The following is a 17,706-nucleotide window of genomic DNA, read 5'->3' as shown; positions in this document are numbered from 1 at the left end:
TCTCGCCAAGTATGGCAAATCTGTTTTCGGATGTTCGTGTGTTGCCTAAAGTTTTTGGTACTTTTGGCCAATTTGAGTTTACGTTTTTTTGTGGACTAAGCTTTCTTTTTATTTGTACATACCGATCGATCCCCGTCTGTACGAGAGTATTATTCGTAAGAGGGTCAGTAGAGCAAAGTTTTACTTGTGGTGTTGAGATAGGCCACTGGGTAGCCGCAGACGTTAAAGTTGTTGTTGTCGTTGACGTTGCTGTAGTAAGAGAGGGTACAATGCTGGTGGGCGCACAAGCCGAAGTAGTCGGTGCATCGATGAGAGAGAGAGGTGACGGGCATTGTGAACTCCACGACTGAGTAACGGCAGCGCTGCTTGAGCATAAAATCGCTGGTGACAGTGAGCGGGCTCTTTCGGTAGCGGTCAGTGACGTTAATTTTGTTGTTGCCTCCGATGAGTCAATTGAAATGTAAGCATTGTTCCGTGCAGAAGACAGCCGTCGTTCGTCTAGTTGTATTTGTTGCCGATCGCGACTTGGCTTCGTGGCTTTACCGGTTGCACTTGTTAATATTTTATTTGCGTTCGAAATGGATAAAGAAAGTAAGTCATAATTGTGCATTTTCCAATATTTGTTAAGGTGGATATATACAATATTTATGTTTAGATACTAGTTGCCTTTATTGTCACAATACATGCCACCACGCTTGCGTTTTATGAAATGACCAGTCTGGTTAGTGCTTTTACCATAAATTGGTATTTTCCGTGAACTTCGCGCGTTCAAATTGTTCTCAAGAAGTCGCCGCCGAATGGTCACATCACTGATTTGATGAAGCAAAAGGATTAGCTTTGCTGAAGCGTACTATGCGTCGGTCCTCTGCAAATGTGGTTTTGCGAATCCCACCTCGTTTTTCGGGTTTCGGTTCATATTTTATGGCATTAGAAACCATCTTGGCAGAAAATTTCAAAAGGCTTTGAATACCATTATGTTTTTCCCTCCTTTCTAAGCCGAATGATCTCTTCCCTTTCTCTCAATTAAACTCCCTTTTCACAAAATTACAAACAATCGGCTCTTTTCGCGAAACAAAATCAAAAACTGCTATTTCGGTGAATAACCAAAACGATTTGTACATAAGAAAAAGATCAAGATAAAACAAAAACAAGAGAGAACGCTATAGTCGAGTGCCTCGACAATTAGATACCCGTTACTTGAAAACCATCGCAATTTCCTTTAATATCGAGAATTAACGTTGACTCTGTTGAGCACCTTGGCCAGCTGTTCCAAAGTCATCCGTTAGATGGCGCTATTGTATTGCGCCATCTACCCGGGCCAGGAAAGGCGGAAATGTAGGCGCTAGCCAGGCTTAAGCGTTTAATGAGTTATTGGGCGTTAGAGTGGGCGTGGCAATCTTTTATAAGGCCAATCAATAGGTATTGACGAAACAATTTCATATCAATTAAAATTTTCATAAAAGCATCAAAACTGTGGCCACAGCTTGTGCCTTGTGGGCGTCAGAGGGGGCGTGGCACCATTTTGAAACAAACTGGCGCTGCGTAGGAACTCCTAAAATCTACATGCAAAATGCAAATTCTTCTAGCTTTTATAGTTTCCGAGATCTCAGCGTTCATACGGACGGACAGACAGACGGGCAGACGGATATGGCTAGATCGACTCGGCTAGTGATCCTGAACAAGAATATATATACTTTATACGGTCGGAAACGCTTCCTTCTACCTGTTACATACTTTAGCACGAATACAATATACCCTTTTACTCTACGAGTAACGGGTATAAAAAGCAAATCTGACGAAACTTTTGCTTATTTCTTATCTCTATGTTCCATTTTACAAAATCAATGTGCAATAGGTCAACTAACAAAAAGGAATATTCCAAAAACCGTTTTATAGTTGTTCTTCTGTCGCACTGCTATTTCGGCGAACACAGCTGTATGTGCAAGATGTCTTTTTTGATATTATGGAGAAGAAGACTTATGTACTTCTGATTCCAAAGGTAAAATTCCAGCTTAGTCGAGTCGAACACCGATGACCAGGAACGTCCTGGTCAGCTAAAAAAGTTCATAGACGATGAATTGGATGCGTTACTCGGCGAAGATCCGTATCAAACGCTCGAAGGACTGTCGCTATCATTAAGGCTTAACTTGTCAACAGTCGGCAAACGTCTCAAAGTCATGGATATGATTCAGAAGCAAGGAAATTGGGTGCCATACGAGCTAAAGCAGCGGAACGTGGAAAGGCGGCTTAAGACGTGCGAACAGCTGCTCGCACGTTAAAAAAGGAAAGTTTTTTTAATCGCATCGTCACTGGCGATGAAAAGGGCCATCGTCATCAACGCTAAGTCCGAATTTCCATGGATCCAAGCTCATGCTTTGTATTTAGTGGGATCTGTTGTGCTACTCAAACCGAATGAAACCATCACAAACAAAAAAATGGATCGATACATGGATCGCACCGAAAGACGAACTGTTCTTCTGAGCTGGTTTTCGAAAATTGACAGAAAGATGGGAAAAGTAGTGGCTAGCGACGGATTATACTTGAAATAATCAATTTTTACCATTTTAGTATCATAAAAGCCTCAAAGTTTGAAAAAAACCTTTAAAACTAATTCCAACACCAAATAAAAAAAATGCATTGAATTGGCATCAAGGGTGTTCGATTTGAAACAATGCAAACCAATATTAGCTAAATAATCTCCAGTGCTTATTAATTTTTCAATATTTTGTTTTCGAAACAGATAAGGTGGTTGCAAATTTGTTATTGGAATGTCCTCCATAAAACACTTTGCGAATTGCAACACAAAAACGATAGTAAATTTCTTTTCACTTATGCGGCTTAGTATATTTTTGTAAAGTTGCAGCATTTTTGGTGTTTCCAAAAATATCTAGAATACAAGCTGCTGCTTAAAAATATCTGCAAATAAAACACCAAAACTATCCTTGTAGCACTGGCGGCCTGCCTCTTCACAGGGTAATTTAATCATATCTTCATTCTGAAATCATTAAGTTGACATGAAACATTTATTGTTGTCACATCTTCATTACAATTATCTAAAGCCGTTAAAGCGGCATCTAATATAAAATTAGACAGCAACGTTTTATTCTGTAGCTCAAGTAAATCATTTAGTTCAATATTAATTATAAAACGTGAGTTATTTGACGCATAAACAAGTTAACTAAGTTAACCGGGCGACGGCAATGACCGATCGTCCGAAGGCTCGCTCCGGCCAAAATGCTGACACAGCGTCTGGCCGGAAGCTCGTGCGTAGCCGGCAAACCTACTCATTGGAGTGACCACTATGAGTCTCTTTTTTTGTTAGCCTTAAGTTTCAGTTTAGATTTGACTTTATATGAATAAAGAGCTGCTGCTCATACAAATTCTACTCCGACAACCGTCGTTAAATTCTTATTATTGAAAAACTGTCTGAGTCCCTAGGCCAGCAGGTAAAAAAGGGCAGTCAGTAATCTTCATAATTCATCTTGGAGAATTCTTCGGCCAGCCGGCCAGCAACCACAGCGGCGGACCTTGTCACCCGCACCCTTTGAATTATCTGCAACTGCGAGGGACCACCCGTGGAGATATCAATTGCCGACTGCAATTCACAATTGGGATAATCATTTATATTAATTTACACACTCGAAAAGAGTCTTACAAGTTAGCATGTAAATATTAACATTTTTCATTTATTTATCTTCCATTTTAAATTGGTTTTTTTTCGAGTGAATTAATGAATTATTTCATTTAATTCTTTTAAGTGACGGGCTGTTATGTGTTCTTCATCAACTTTATTTAGTCCGGAAAAATTACTTTTAAACAACTCTTCCCTTACTGTCTTTCTTCCTTTTTTTTGCCAAAATCTACTGTTGACATAATTTTATTTGAAATTTCTTTCAAGACAGGTAGTTTTTTATTAATATAATTATTATAAACCATAATATTCCGGATGCGCAAGCTCACCTTGCTGGACCACTGATTTTTAAAGATCGTCCATTTTCAAGATGATTGAATGACACTGTGCTTCAATTTTATAAAAAATTATTAATTTGACCCTTGCTGAGTCTTTTTTTGTGCTCGTCAATAAAAAATACCATTGGTCCAAATCTGAGCAAAATCAACATATTTCCCAAAATAACATCTACATTTAAGGATGATGATATATGTTAGTTGAATCGTTTTTTAAATCGTTTAAAAGGCTTCATTCTGGCTTAAATTGAAAGTGGACAAGTTATCACCTGATAAATAGGGTATAGAATCTATGTAATTTATATTATATTTGTCCCAACAAGCAACCAGATAAATAATAACACTCGCTGTCAAAATTGAAGTGAAGTCAAACGCTATCAGCGAACAAGAACGAATGCAGATGGAAAAAGAAACGTCCGAGAAGGTCCCGTTTTTTTAAACTATTTCTTGTATTTACATTTCCAAGTTCATATGCAAACTGTCTGTCAAGACATCTTGCAACACCACTGGGTCGACGGCGACTCCGCAGACGACACCCGGCTGACTTATGGATTCTCGGCCGTGACAGACGCGGTCGTCTTCTATAACCACTCATTTTGATAAGTGTTTGTGGGGGAAGAGTTTGGTTTTGCTGCGTAGAAGGTTGACTTGTTGTTTGGCCATTTTGGCTTAAGAGCGGAAAATCATTTAGGTTTGATATGGGTGGCTGTGGACGCAATGCTGCAGGTTGGGCGGTAGATGTTTGTGAGATTCCAGGGTAGCGGAGTGCGTTGGCAAAGGAGACACCAGGAGTGGTTGTTGATGGGGTGAAGATGTTTGGTTGGGCAGAGTGTTGAGCCGCGAGTGGATTACTGCGTCTCTGATTTAGGCGGCTCTTGAGTTCTTTGTAGACGGGACAGCCCCGGTAGTTGGCAGTATGATTTCCCCCACAATTACTGCATTTCCTCAGAGTAGGGTCTTCTTTGTTTCCCAGGCATGCTTCAATGCAATGCAAATCTCCACAGGCGACACAAACTGGACGCAGGGTGCAGTAGGTTCTTGTATGCCCGAACTCCTGGCAGTTTGTACACTGTACGGGGCCGTTCCACTTATGCGGTTCTTCTACGGTGATTCTTCGGTGAAGGAGATATTGCAGATTGTAAATAGGATGCACTGCATTTTTCTTTATAGGTTTCGTCTCTGGGGCCAGCTCAATCTTAAACAGTGGTTGGGGAATTTTATCCCTGTTCACTATGTTTACGATGTGCTTAACGTCGAAGCCATTTTCCGTGAGGCCTTCAGCTATTTCTGCTACCGCAACAGTCGATTCTATACCTTTAAGTACAACTTGTAGGCCTTTCTTACTTTTTAGTTGGTAAGTGTAGTAATTTATAAGCTCATTGTCGAGATATCTTGTTACAGAACGGAAGTTGTCTTCGTTGTTAACCTGGAGTTTTGTTTCTAATATGTTTCCTCTTTTTAGGGTATTGATATAGAAGTGGTTAGGCCCGATTACTTGTTTAAGCTTATTAATCAGATCGACACTGTTGTGTTTCCTAATATATATTGGCGGTGGCTTTACAGCTTTCATGACTTGAGGCGCCTGACCCTTGTCTTCTTCGGTCTCGCCAAGTATGGCAAATCTGTTTTCGGATGTTCGTGTGTTGCCTAAAGTTTTTGGTACTTTTGGCCAATTTGAGTTTACGTTTTTTTGTGGACTAAGCTTTCTTTTTATTTGTACATACCGATCGATCCCCGTCTGTACGAGAGTATTATTCGTAAGAGGGTCAGTAGAGCAAAGTTTTACTTGTGGTGTTGAGATAGGCCACTGGGTAGCCGCAGACGTTAAAGTTGTTGTTGTCGTTGACGTTGCTGTAGTAAGAGAGGGTACAGTGCTGGTGGGCGCACAAGCCGAAGTAGTCGGTGCATCGATGAGAGAGAGAGGTGACGGGCATTGTGAACTCCACGACTGAGTAACGGCAGCGCTGCTTGAGCATAAAATCGCTGGTGACAGTGAGCGGGCTCTTTCGGTAGCGGTCAGTGACGTTAATTTTGTTGTTGCCTCCGATGAGTCAATTGAAATGTAAGCATTGTTCCGTGCAGAAGACAGCCGTCGTTCGTCTAGTTGTATTTGTTGCCGATCGCGACTTGGCTTCGTGGCTTTACCGGTTGCACTTGTTAATATTTTATTTGCGTTCGAAATGGATAAAGAAAGTAAGTCATAATTGTGCATTTTCCAATATTTGTTAAGGTGGATATATACAATATTTATGTTTAGATACTAGTTGCCTTTATTGTCACAATACATGCCACCACGCTTGCGTTTTATGAAATGACCAGTCTGGTTAGTGCTTTTACCATAAATTGGTATTTTCCGTGAACTTCGCGCGTTCAAATTGTTCTCAAGAAGTCGCCGCCGAATGGTCACATCACTGATTTGATGAAGCAAAAGGATTAGCTTTGCTGAAGCGTACTATGCGTCGGTCCTCTGCAAATGTGGTTTTGCGAATCCCACCTCGTTTTTCGGGTTTCGGTTCATATTTTATGGCATTAGAAACCATCTTGGCAGAAAATTTCAAAAGGCTTTGAATACCATTATGTTTTTCCCTCCTTTCTAAGCCGAATGATCTCTTCCCTTTCTCTCAATTAAACTCCCTTTTCACAAAATTACAAACAATCGGCTCTTTTCGCGAAACAAAATCAAAAACTGCTATTTCGGTGAATAACCAAAACGATTTGTACATAAGAAAAAGATCAAGATAAAACAAAAACAAGAGAGAACGCTATAGTCGAGTGCCTCGACAATTAGATACCCGTTACTTGAAAACCATCGCAATTTCCTTTAATATCGAGAATTAACGTTGACTCTGTTGAGCACCTTGGCCAGCTGTTCCAAAGTCATCCGTTAGATGGCGCTATTGTATTGCGCCATCTACCCGGGCCAGGAAAGGCGGAAATGTAGGCGCTAGCCAGGCTTAAGCGTTTAATGAGTTATTGGGCGTTAGAGTGGGCGTGGCAATCTTTTATAAGGCCAATCAATAGGTATTGACGAAACAATTTCATATCAATTAAAATTTTCATAAAAGCATCAAAACTGTGGCCACAGCTTGTGCCTTGTGGGCGTCAGAGGGGGCGTGGCACCATTTTGAAACAAACTGGCGCTGCGTAGGAACTCCTAAAATCTACATGCAAAATGCAAATTCTTCTAGCTTTTATAGTTTCCGAGATCTCAGCGTTCATACGGACGGACAGACAGACGGGCAGACGGATATGGCTAGATCGACTCGGCTAGTGATCCTGAACAAGAATATATATACTTTATACGGTCGGAAACGCTTCCTTCTACCTGTTACATACTTTAGCACGAATACAATATACCCTTTTACTCTACGAGTAACGGGTATAAAAAGCAAATCTGACGAAACTTTTGCTTATTTCTTATCTCTATGTTCCATTTTACAAAATCAATGTGCAATAGGTCAACTAACAAAAAGGAATATTCCAAAAAACCGTTTTATAGTTGTTCTTCTGTCGCACTGCTATTTCGGCGAACACAGCTGTATGTGCAAGATGTCTTTTTTGATATTATGGAGAAGAAGACTTATGTACTTCTGATTCCAAAGGTAAAATTCCAGCTTAGTCGAGTCGAACACCGATGACCAGGAACGTCCTGGTCAGCTAAAAAAGTTCATAGACGATGAATTGGATGCGTTACTCGGCGAAGATCCGTATCAAACGCTCGAAGGACTGTCGCTATCATTAAGGCTTAACTTGTCAACAGTCGGCAAACGTCTCAAAGTCATGGATATGATTCAGAAGCAAGGAAATTGGGTGCCATACGAGCTAAAGCAGCGGAACGTGGAAAGGCGGCTTAAGACGTGCGAACAGCTGCTCGCACGTTAAAAAAGGAAAGTTTTTTTTAATCGCATCGTCACTGGCGATGAAAAGGGCCATCGTCATCAACGCTAAGTCCGAATTTCCATGGATCCAAGCTCATGCTTTGTATTTAGTGGGATCTGTTGTGCTACTCAAACCGAATGAAACCATCACAAACAAAAAAATGGATCGATACATGGATCGCACCGAAAGACGAACTGTTCTTCTGAGCTGGTTTTCGAAAATTGACAGAAAGATGGGAAAAGTAGTGGCTAGCGACGGATTATACTTGAAATAATCAATTTTTACCATTTTAGTATCATAAAAGCCTCAAAGTTTGAAAAAAACCTTTAAAACTAATTCCAACACCAAATAAAAAAAATGCATTGAATTGGCATCAAGGGTGTTCGATTTGAAACAATGCAAACCAATATTAGCTAAATAATCTCCAGTGCTTATTAATTTTTCAATATTTTGTTTTCGAAACAGATAAGGTGGTTGCAAATTTGTTATTGGAATGTCCTCCATAAAACACTTTGCGAATTGCAACACAAAAACGATAGTAAATTTCTTTTCACTTATGCGGCTTAGTATATTTTTGTAAAGTTGCAGCATTTTTGGTGTTTCCAAAAATATCTAGAATACAAGCTGCTGCTTAAAAATATCTGCAAATAAAACACCAAAACTATCCTTGTAGCACTGGCGGCCTGCCTCTTCACAGGGTAATTTAATCATATCTTCATTCTGAAATCATTAAGTTGACATGAAACATTTATTGTTGTCACATCTTCATTACAATTATCTAAAGCCGTTAAAGCGGCATCTAATATAAAATTAGACAGCAACGTTTTATTCTGTAGCTCAAGTAAATCATTTAGTTCAATATTAATTATAAAACGTGAGTTATTTGACGCATAAACAAGTTAACTAAGTTAACCGGGCGACGGCAATGACCGATCGTCCGAAGGCTCGCTCCGGCCAAAATGCTGACACAGCGTCTGGCCGGAAGCTCGTGCGTAGCCGGCAAACCTACTCATTGGAGTGACCACTATGAGTCTCTTTTTTGTTAGCCTTAAGTTTCAGTTTAGATTTGACTTTATATGAATAAAGAGCTGCTGCTCATACAAATTCTACTCCGACAACCGTCGTTAAATTCTTATTATTGAAAAACTGTCTGAGTCCCTAGGCCAGCAGGTAAAAAAGGGCAGTCAGTAATCTTCATAATTCATCTTGGAGAATTCTTCGGCCAGCCGGCCAGCAACCACAGCGGCGGACCTTGTCACCCGCACCCTTTGAATTATCTGCAACTGCGAGGGACCACCCGTGGAGATATCAATTGCCGACTGCAATTCACAATTGGGATAATCATTTATATTAATTTACACACTCGAAAAGAGTCTTACAAGTTAGCATGTAAATATTAACATTTTTCATTTATTTATCTTCCATTTTAAATTGGTTTTTTTTCGAGTGAATTAATGAATTATTTCATTTAATTCTTTTAAGTGACGGGCTGTTATGTGTTCTTCATCAACTTTATTTAGTCCGGAAAAATTACTTTTAAACAACTCTTCCCTTACTGTCTTTCTTCCTTTTTTTTGCCAAAATCTACTGTTGACATAATTTTATTTGAAATTTCTTTCAAGACAGGTAGTTTTTTATTAATATAATTATTATAAACCATAATATTCCGGATGCGCAAGCTCACCTTGCTGGACCACTGATTTTTAAAGATCGTCCATTTTCAAGATGATTGAATGACACTGTGCTTCAATTTTATAAAAAATTATTAATTTGACCCTTGCTGAGTCTTTTTTTGTGCTCGTCAATAAAAAATACCATTGGTCCAAATCTGAGCAAAATCAACATATTTCCCAAAATAACATCTACATTTAAGGATGATGATATATGTTAGTTGAATCGTTTTTTAAATCGTTTAAAAGGCTTCATTCTGGCTTAAATTGAAAGTGGACAAGTTATCACCTGATAAATAGGGTATAGAATCTATGTAATTTATATTATATTTGTCCCAACAAGCAACCAGATAAATAATAACACTCGCTGTCAAAATTGAAGTGAAGTCAAACGCTATCAGCGAACAAGAACGAATGCAGATGGAAAAAGAAACGTCCGAGAAGGTCCCGTTTTTTAAACTATTTCTTGTATTTACATTTCCAAGTTCATATGCAAACTGTCTGTCAAGACATCTTGCAACACCACTGGGTCGACGGCGACTCCGCAGACGACACCCGGCTGACTTATGGATTCTCGGCCGTGACAGACGCGGTCGTCTTCTATAACCACTCATTTTGATAAGTGTTTGTGGGGGAAGAGTTTGGTTTTGCTGCGTAGAAGGTTGACTTGTTGTTTGGCCATTTTGGCTTAAGAGCGGAAAATCATTTAGGTTTGATATGGGTGGCTGTGGACGCAATGCTGCAGGTTGGGCGGTAGATGTTTGTGAGATTCCAGGGTAGCGGAGTGCGTTGGCAAAGGAGACACCAGGAGTGGTTGTTGATGGGGTGAAGATGTTTGGTTGGGCAGAGTGTTGAGCCGCGAGTGGATTACTGCGTCTCTGATTTAGGCGGCTCTTGAGTTCTTTGTAGACGGGACAGCCCCGGTAGTTGGCAGTATGATTTCCCCCACAATTACTGCATTTCCTCAGAGTAGGGTCTTCTTTGTTTCCCAGGCATGCTTCAATGCAATGCAAATCTCCACAGGCGACACAAACTGGACGCAGGGTGCAGTAGGTTCTTGTATGCCCGAACTCCTGGCAGTTTGTACACTGTACGGGGCCGTTCCACTTATGCGGTTCTTCTACGGTGATTCTTCGGTGAAGGAGATATTGCAGATTTTAAATAGGATGCACTGCATTTTTCTTTAGAGGTTTCGTCTCTGGGGCCAGCTCAATCTTAAACAGTGGTTGGGGAATTTTATCCCTGTTCACTATGTTTACGATGTGCTTAACGTCGAAGCCATTTTCCGTGAGGCCTTCAGCTATTTCTGCTACCGCAACAGTCGATTCTATACCTTTAAGTACAACTTGTAGGCCTTTCTTACTTTTTAGTTGGTAAGTGTAGTAATTTATAAGCTCATTGTCGAGATATCTTGTTACAGAACGGAAGTTGTCTTCGTTGTTAACCTGGAGTTTTGTTTCTAATATGTTTCCTCTTTTTAGGGTATTGATATAGAAGTGGTTAGGCCCGATTACTTGTTTAAGCTTATTAATCAGATCGACACTGTTGTGTTTCCTAATATATATTGGCGGTGGCTTTACAGCTTTCATGACTTGAGGCGCCTGACCCTTGTCTTCTTCGGTCTCGCCAAGTATGGCAAATCTGTTTTCGGATGTTCGTGTGTTGCCTAAAGTTTTTGGTACTTTTGGCCAATTTGAGTTTACGTTTTTTTGTGGACTAAGCTTTCTTTTATTTGTAATACCGATCGATCACCGTCTGTACGAGAGTATTATTCGTAAGAGGGTCAGTAGAGCAAAGTTTTACTTGTGGTGTTGAGATAGGCCACTGGGTAGCCGCAGACGTTAAAGTTGTTGTTGTCGTTGACGTTGCTGTAGTAAGAGAGGGTACAGTGCTGGTGGGCGCACAACCAAGTAGTCGGTGCATCGATGAGAGAGAGAGGTGACGGGCATTGTGAACTCCACGACTGAGTAACGGCAGCGCTGCTTGAGCATAAAATCGCTGGTGACAGTGAGCGGGCTCTTTCGGTAGCGGTCAGTGACGTTAATTTTGTTGTTGCCTCCGATGAGTCAATTGAAATGTAAGCATTGTTCCGTGCAGAAGACAGCCGTCGTTCGTCTAGTTGTATTTGTTGCCGATCGCGACTTGGCTTCGTGGCTTTACCGGTTGCACTTGTTAATATTTTATTTGCGTTCGACATTTTTAATTGATTTGATTAGCTAGATCGGTTTTAAATTTAGTTTTAATCGCAAGGAGATGTTGACCTTGGGATATGGCATTGCTGCCAGCGTCTTTTCGCTATTTTTCTTAGTTTTGGTGGTCACTTTGTAGATTTTTGGAAGTCTTTCAGCAGGGCGAGCAAAAAGACACGTCTACGCGGTTCGGTGGTTCTGTTGGAGCCCCTTCCGTTTATTTTGTTTCAATACTCAATACTTTGAAATGCAGGGCTCAATTGTAATCTTGCAAGTGAGCAAGTGAACAAGTGAGCAAGTGAACAAGTGAGCAAACTGAGTGAGTTGAATCATTAAAAAAAAAGAACAAGTGAACATGTTCACCCAAATGAGTAGTTTTTACCCAACACTAATGTCGCTTTATATCGACGTGAAGTCTGAAAACATATTTAAACTATTTAAACAAGAAAGAATGTTAGTTTTATGTACCGAAACCAAAGTTGTTATACCTTTGAAACTAAAACAAAAATGTATTATTACAATTACAATACAATCCGTAAGGGTATAACAATTTTTGTATGTAGATAATGCATACATAAAACAAGAGTTTTAATACAACAAGAGGGCGCTGAGGGTGAAGTAGGAACGTCAGGTTCAGAATTGAGTTTTATTCCAGGACACAGGAGTTCTGAATATAACGGAGACGTTTTTTCACTGACACACAAAATCCGCCTGGCTCGACATCGTAGCCGTAATAGACCCGACCGACTTCTATAACCACACCACGTGATTGACTGCCTATCACATCCTATAAACTACCCGAGAACATTTTTGATCTTTATTAAACTCTTTACAATACGCGAAATAAAGGACCATTCTTGTGTGACGTGTTAAATAAACATATTTGTTTTTAAACATGTACGATAACGTACATTTTTTCGATTTGAAAAATAAGTTTTAAAAAAATATCATATAGTTGCTAAAGAAACGATTGTAAAATGAATAGAATCAAAGGTTGTTTAAAGAATTTGATGATCTTTATGTCACTAAGACTATATTTATTTAGCCGTTTAAATTCCACCCATATTGACTCCATTTATACATTAAAAAAAAAATTATTTTGATGCTTTATGGAATCTCAACTGGGATGCACATTGTATATTACCTTCTGATTTAATTCACCCTCCTCTCTTAATTAATTTACCCTCCCTAGCCAACCGTAGAACAATGCTTCGCACTATCTTCATTAACAACCCTTTTTCGTGATGAGATTGACACACCGACTGTATATGTAGGTCGGCTTAACTTATCTGTGCCAAAAATAATAACAAGAAATTATACTGATCTAACTATGTCTTGTATGAGCCTTTAAGAGCATTATGTTCTTTCATAATAGGGTTTTTCCGAAGGCTCGCTCCGGCCAAATTGCTGCCACAGCGTCTGGCCGGAAGCTCGTGCACAGCCGGCAAGCACTACCCATTGGAGTGGCCGCTATGAGTCTCTTTTTTGTTAGCTTTAAGTTTCAGTTTAGATTTGACTTTATATGAATAAAGAGCTGTCGCTCATACAAATTCTACTCCGCAGTCACCCTTCCAACGTAATCTTCATAATTCATCTTGGAGAATTCTTCGGCCAGCCGGCCAACTACCACAGCGGCGGACCTTGCCACCCGCACCCCCTGGATAATCTGCAACTGAGAGGGACCACCCGTGGGATAATCAAATAAATTAATTGGCGCTCAAGGCAAAAGTACCCACAGCGGTATAATAGGGATCATGTAAGTGAGCACCTCAGTCCTTATACTTCCCGGCATCTGCATTAGTGTGTAACTTCTAATAAATAAATCAAAAAAAATCGCGGCCAGAATAGTTTTCTGCAGCTCGAATAAATAAAACAAGTAAATCACTGCCAGAATATTTTCTGCAGCTCCGCTTTCATAATTTGGTGTTAATTTAAAAAATAAATACAATATTAATTAACATACTCATTATTTGGTGACATTGTGGAATTTTAAGTTGTGGTTAAATATGCGTTATTATTATATTTGTTGGTGTGTGTTGTTTGCATTTTTATTTGCTAAAAATATAAATATATCAGACATATGGAAATCTCAGTGCTGAACATCTACATTACGGCCACATATAAAATACAAATATAATATTAAATATCTCGGCCTCGGCGCAAGAGCGCCACTGGGAAATAAATAAATTGTTAATTTATTTAAATAATTTTATTGGCGACAGAGCTGTATCATCGAATTGTGGGCATTTAATTTAGGCCTTTTGTGTCGTTGTGTTTTTTGCTTATACCTAAAATTCTCTGTATTAGCTTCTCAACAATCTTGGGGTTTTTCTTTGTTTTTTTACTGCTTCCCCGCTCCGCGCCGGTACGTGAACCCGACACCGCGCATTCGCATTTCGACTCTGTTAGCTTCGCTTCTTTGTTTACCATACCGGCAGCTCAAGCGCCACGGCCCCTTTGCTGTACAATTTTGTTCATGTAAGGCTGCTTAGGCATGCAACTCTTGGTAAATGGAATTTAACATTGCAGTCCATGTCATTCCTAAATTATAGGGATACCAAACAAAATAGCGACTCAGAGTCAGACTCTAAGAGGCTTCTAATTACTTCTACACCGAGGCAGGCGGCTATCAGTGTCGCTCCCAATACAAACATGTCCATAAACGCGGAACAGCTCCAAGCTGTCATCCAGGCGGCTATCGCCAACGCCCTAACAGAAAAGGCTGGCGAGGGCCAGCGCAGGGAGAATGAAATGCTCAAAACTATAGAGAACTTAGCTAGGCAGGTGGCAGAGGCGCGGATATCACCCGCCCAGATAGAAACCCCCCAGATTAAAGTTTATGAACCCATTGATATCACAGGCAATGTTCAATGCAACGAGCCCTTAGACGCCGTTAAATGCCTGCCCGAATTTACGGGGGCACAAGAGACATATGTCTCTTGGCGGCAAGCGGCAGTAGCTGTATATTTTATATTTAGAAATTATGTAAATAGCTCACGCCATTACCAGGCGGTAATTATTATTAGGAGCAAAATTAGGGGCCCTGCTGATTGCCGTGCTATCTTCGTTTGGCACTGTATTGAATTTTGATGCGATTATAAATCGCCTCGATTTCACATATAGTGACAAGCGACCGATGCATGTCATAGAACAAGAGATTGGCACCCTCAGGCAGGAAAATCTCTCTCTGCTACAATATTATGATGAGGTCGAGAAAAAATTGACCCTCCTCACAAACAAAGCCACCATGTCGCACGACGCTTCGGCGGCAAGGGTCCTATGCGAAAAATTCCGGGATGATGCCCTTCGAGTATTCATCTCGGGATTAAAACGCAGCCTCACAGATGACCTCTTCTCGGCAAAGCCCAAGGACATGCCAACAGCGCTTGCTTTGGCCCAAGAGGTGGAGGCAAAATCAAAAAGCCAGGAGGATAAAGATAAGAAACAATATCCAAAGACGCAGGAGGGCCAACAGGCCACTCCTCATAACAATTTCCAAACAGGTGCTAGCAAGAATCCAAAGCAGCACAAAGTTCAAGTCCACTCTGCTCCACGCAGTAAAAGGCTTCGTAAGAATACTCCCGAGCCCATGGATATCGACCCTTCGCTGTCCAGGATGTTCAAGCCATCTCAGGCGCCGGCTTACCAAAACAGAAAGCACAAGAGGCAGAAAGTTAACAACATTGCGCAGAGTACAGGCGAAACTGAGGAAAAATACACCGCTGCAGCCTCAGGCGCGGTCCAGGAAATTAATGACGACGCCATTCATTAATATGATTCAGACGTTATTAATTTTTTAGGGGAAGATCCCTGCTACCCGTCATCAGACGAAGAGTAGCGGGAGTAGATATGAAGCTTTTGGTAGATATGGGCGCGGCAAAAAATTTCATCCGTCCATACGAAGGATTGAAAGGCATCCGCCCGGTAGAATCGCCATTTACGATACATTCTATCCATTGCGTCACCACCATCACTAAGAAGTGCTTTGTCTCCCTATTCAACTTGAAGGCCACGTTCTTCATATTACCAGATTTGTCCTCCTTCGATGCCATAATTGGCCTTGACCTGTTAAAACAGGCAGGGGCATCACTTTGTCTAGCTTCCGGCCACCTCAAATGGGGCGCCGAAGTAGAACAGTTAGAATTCCAATCGTGCCCCGACGTCAATTTTACCAACATTGATTGCTCGGACGCGCCGCCTCTAGCTAGAGAGGTCTTTATAAAAATGCTCGGCGAACGAAAAAAAGCCTTTGCAAACCCTAACGAGCTTAACCTTACAACACGTCGGTGGTAGCTACTGTAGTATGCGCATATATTGAATATCTACTGTACCAAGAGTACTTAACGCAAACACACTGTAACACATTGTTGCAGTGCATTCATAAAGGCCCGGTCAAAAACCCAAGTGGCCGAACACGAGTCGATCGGCGCGCTCACAGAAAGTGCAAGTGTCAGCATTCTGTTACACACGCCGGCCGAACTCAAACGCATGCATATACCCTCGCGCTCCAGCTTAAGAGAGCATAATTTAATACATATAACATATAGATATACATAGCCGTCTCTCTGCCGTCCAAATGTAGGCAGCGCAGCTACAAGACTTAGGCTTAGAACCTAAGGGAAATTGTAAAAATCAGACACAACTCGACGTTGGTAGCGGCACTAATGCTGCTCCAGCCTTTTAAGTAAAGACCTTTAAATAAAAAGAATTAAACTGAGTGTTCTCATTACGACATGGCGACCGTGACATTGGTCAAAAAGGATCTGGACCTGGATCTGGACTTCGAAGGATACTAGGAAACGGCAACAAGAACAACAACGGTAACAACGGCAACAACAGAACGGCAACAACAACAATAACGGCAACAAATGCTGCCAAAGAACAAAAACAAGAAACGCAGTGAGTAGAGTGTGATGCCAAACATAGTGGCGTGGTGAAGAGATTGAAAGCCGGAAAGGCTGAACTGTTGAAGCTGCTGAACAGCGGCAATGCAATAAGTTGGAACAACTCGGTAAAACTACATGCCGAAGTTGAACACATCAAAAATTTGCTAACAGTGCGTAAAAATCAAATCACAGCCACACACACATCCACCTACCCTGTAATTCCGAATATTGCCAAAAATCTAAAAACATTGCCTCCTCCAGAAAAAATTGCCATCCCAAAGCTGAAGAAAACATGCCCGGATGACTGCAAGGGCCCACTGTGCTCACCCAATTGCGACTACACCTGTGCAGCCAGCACCGGCGCCCCACCAAAGAAGTAATAACCTGTGCAGCCAGCACCGGCAACGTCGGGCGCACCAAGCCAGACCAAGGACAAGGGAACCGACAGTACTACCAAGAGCGCATAATTTTTTTACTCTGCACTGCGTTGCAAAATTTTTTAAATTGCACTGCGATGCATATGTTTTCATTTACTATATAAAACAATTGTTTAAAATTGAGCGATATAAAAGTTGCCCGATTAGAGTGTGGCCTGAAAACCATACACAAAATAGGTAGAAAACTTGTAAAAATAGATGCATAGTAATGCAATAAGTAAATTTTCCACAGAAACAAACCATTATAATTATACTTTAAAAATATATACCCCGAAAATGGGAATAGTAGACGTTAAGTCAGTGGACTCCACTGCTAATGTTATTAAGGCAGGCTTGCACCTTGTTGGCGCCCAAAACCTGATTTTTTTCTGGAATTTATTTCTCGGATTTTTCCTCATTTTTTCGTTACTCATTATTTTTTTAAATAAACAATTTTTAATATTTTCAAAAGATCCTAGTTCCAGCTATGCACATACTTCTGAGGAACATGTATAAAAAATTTCATGACGATTGCTCAATTTTTGCTTCCGCCAACTCGGAAAACATGGTTTCGAGAAAAACGCGTTTGAAAATTTTCACTATAATGGCAACGCGCTTGACACCGGTCCACCAAACGGCCGATAACTTTCGTAATTCAAGAGATTTCGACTTGAAATTTTGGGAGAGTAAAATTGAAACA

This window comes from Drosophila rhopaloa, unplaced genomic scaffold, assembly GCF_018152115.1.
Source record: "Drosophila rhopaloa isolate 14029-0021.01 unplaced genomic scaffold, ASM1815211v1 contig_175, whole genome shotgun sequence".
NCBI classification, from domain to species: Eukaryota; Metazoa; Arthropoda; class Insecta; order Diptera; family Drosophilidae; genus Drosophila; species Drosophila rhopaloa.
This window is presented reverse-complemented; position numbering follows the sequence as displayed.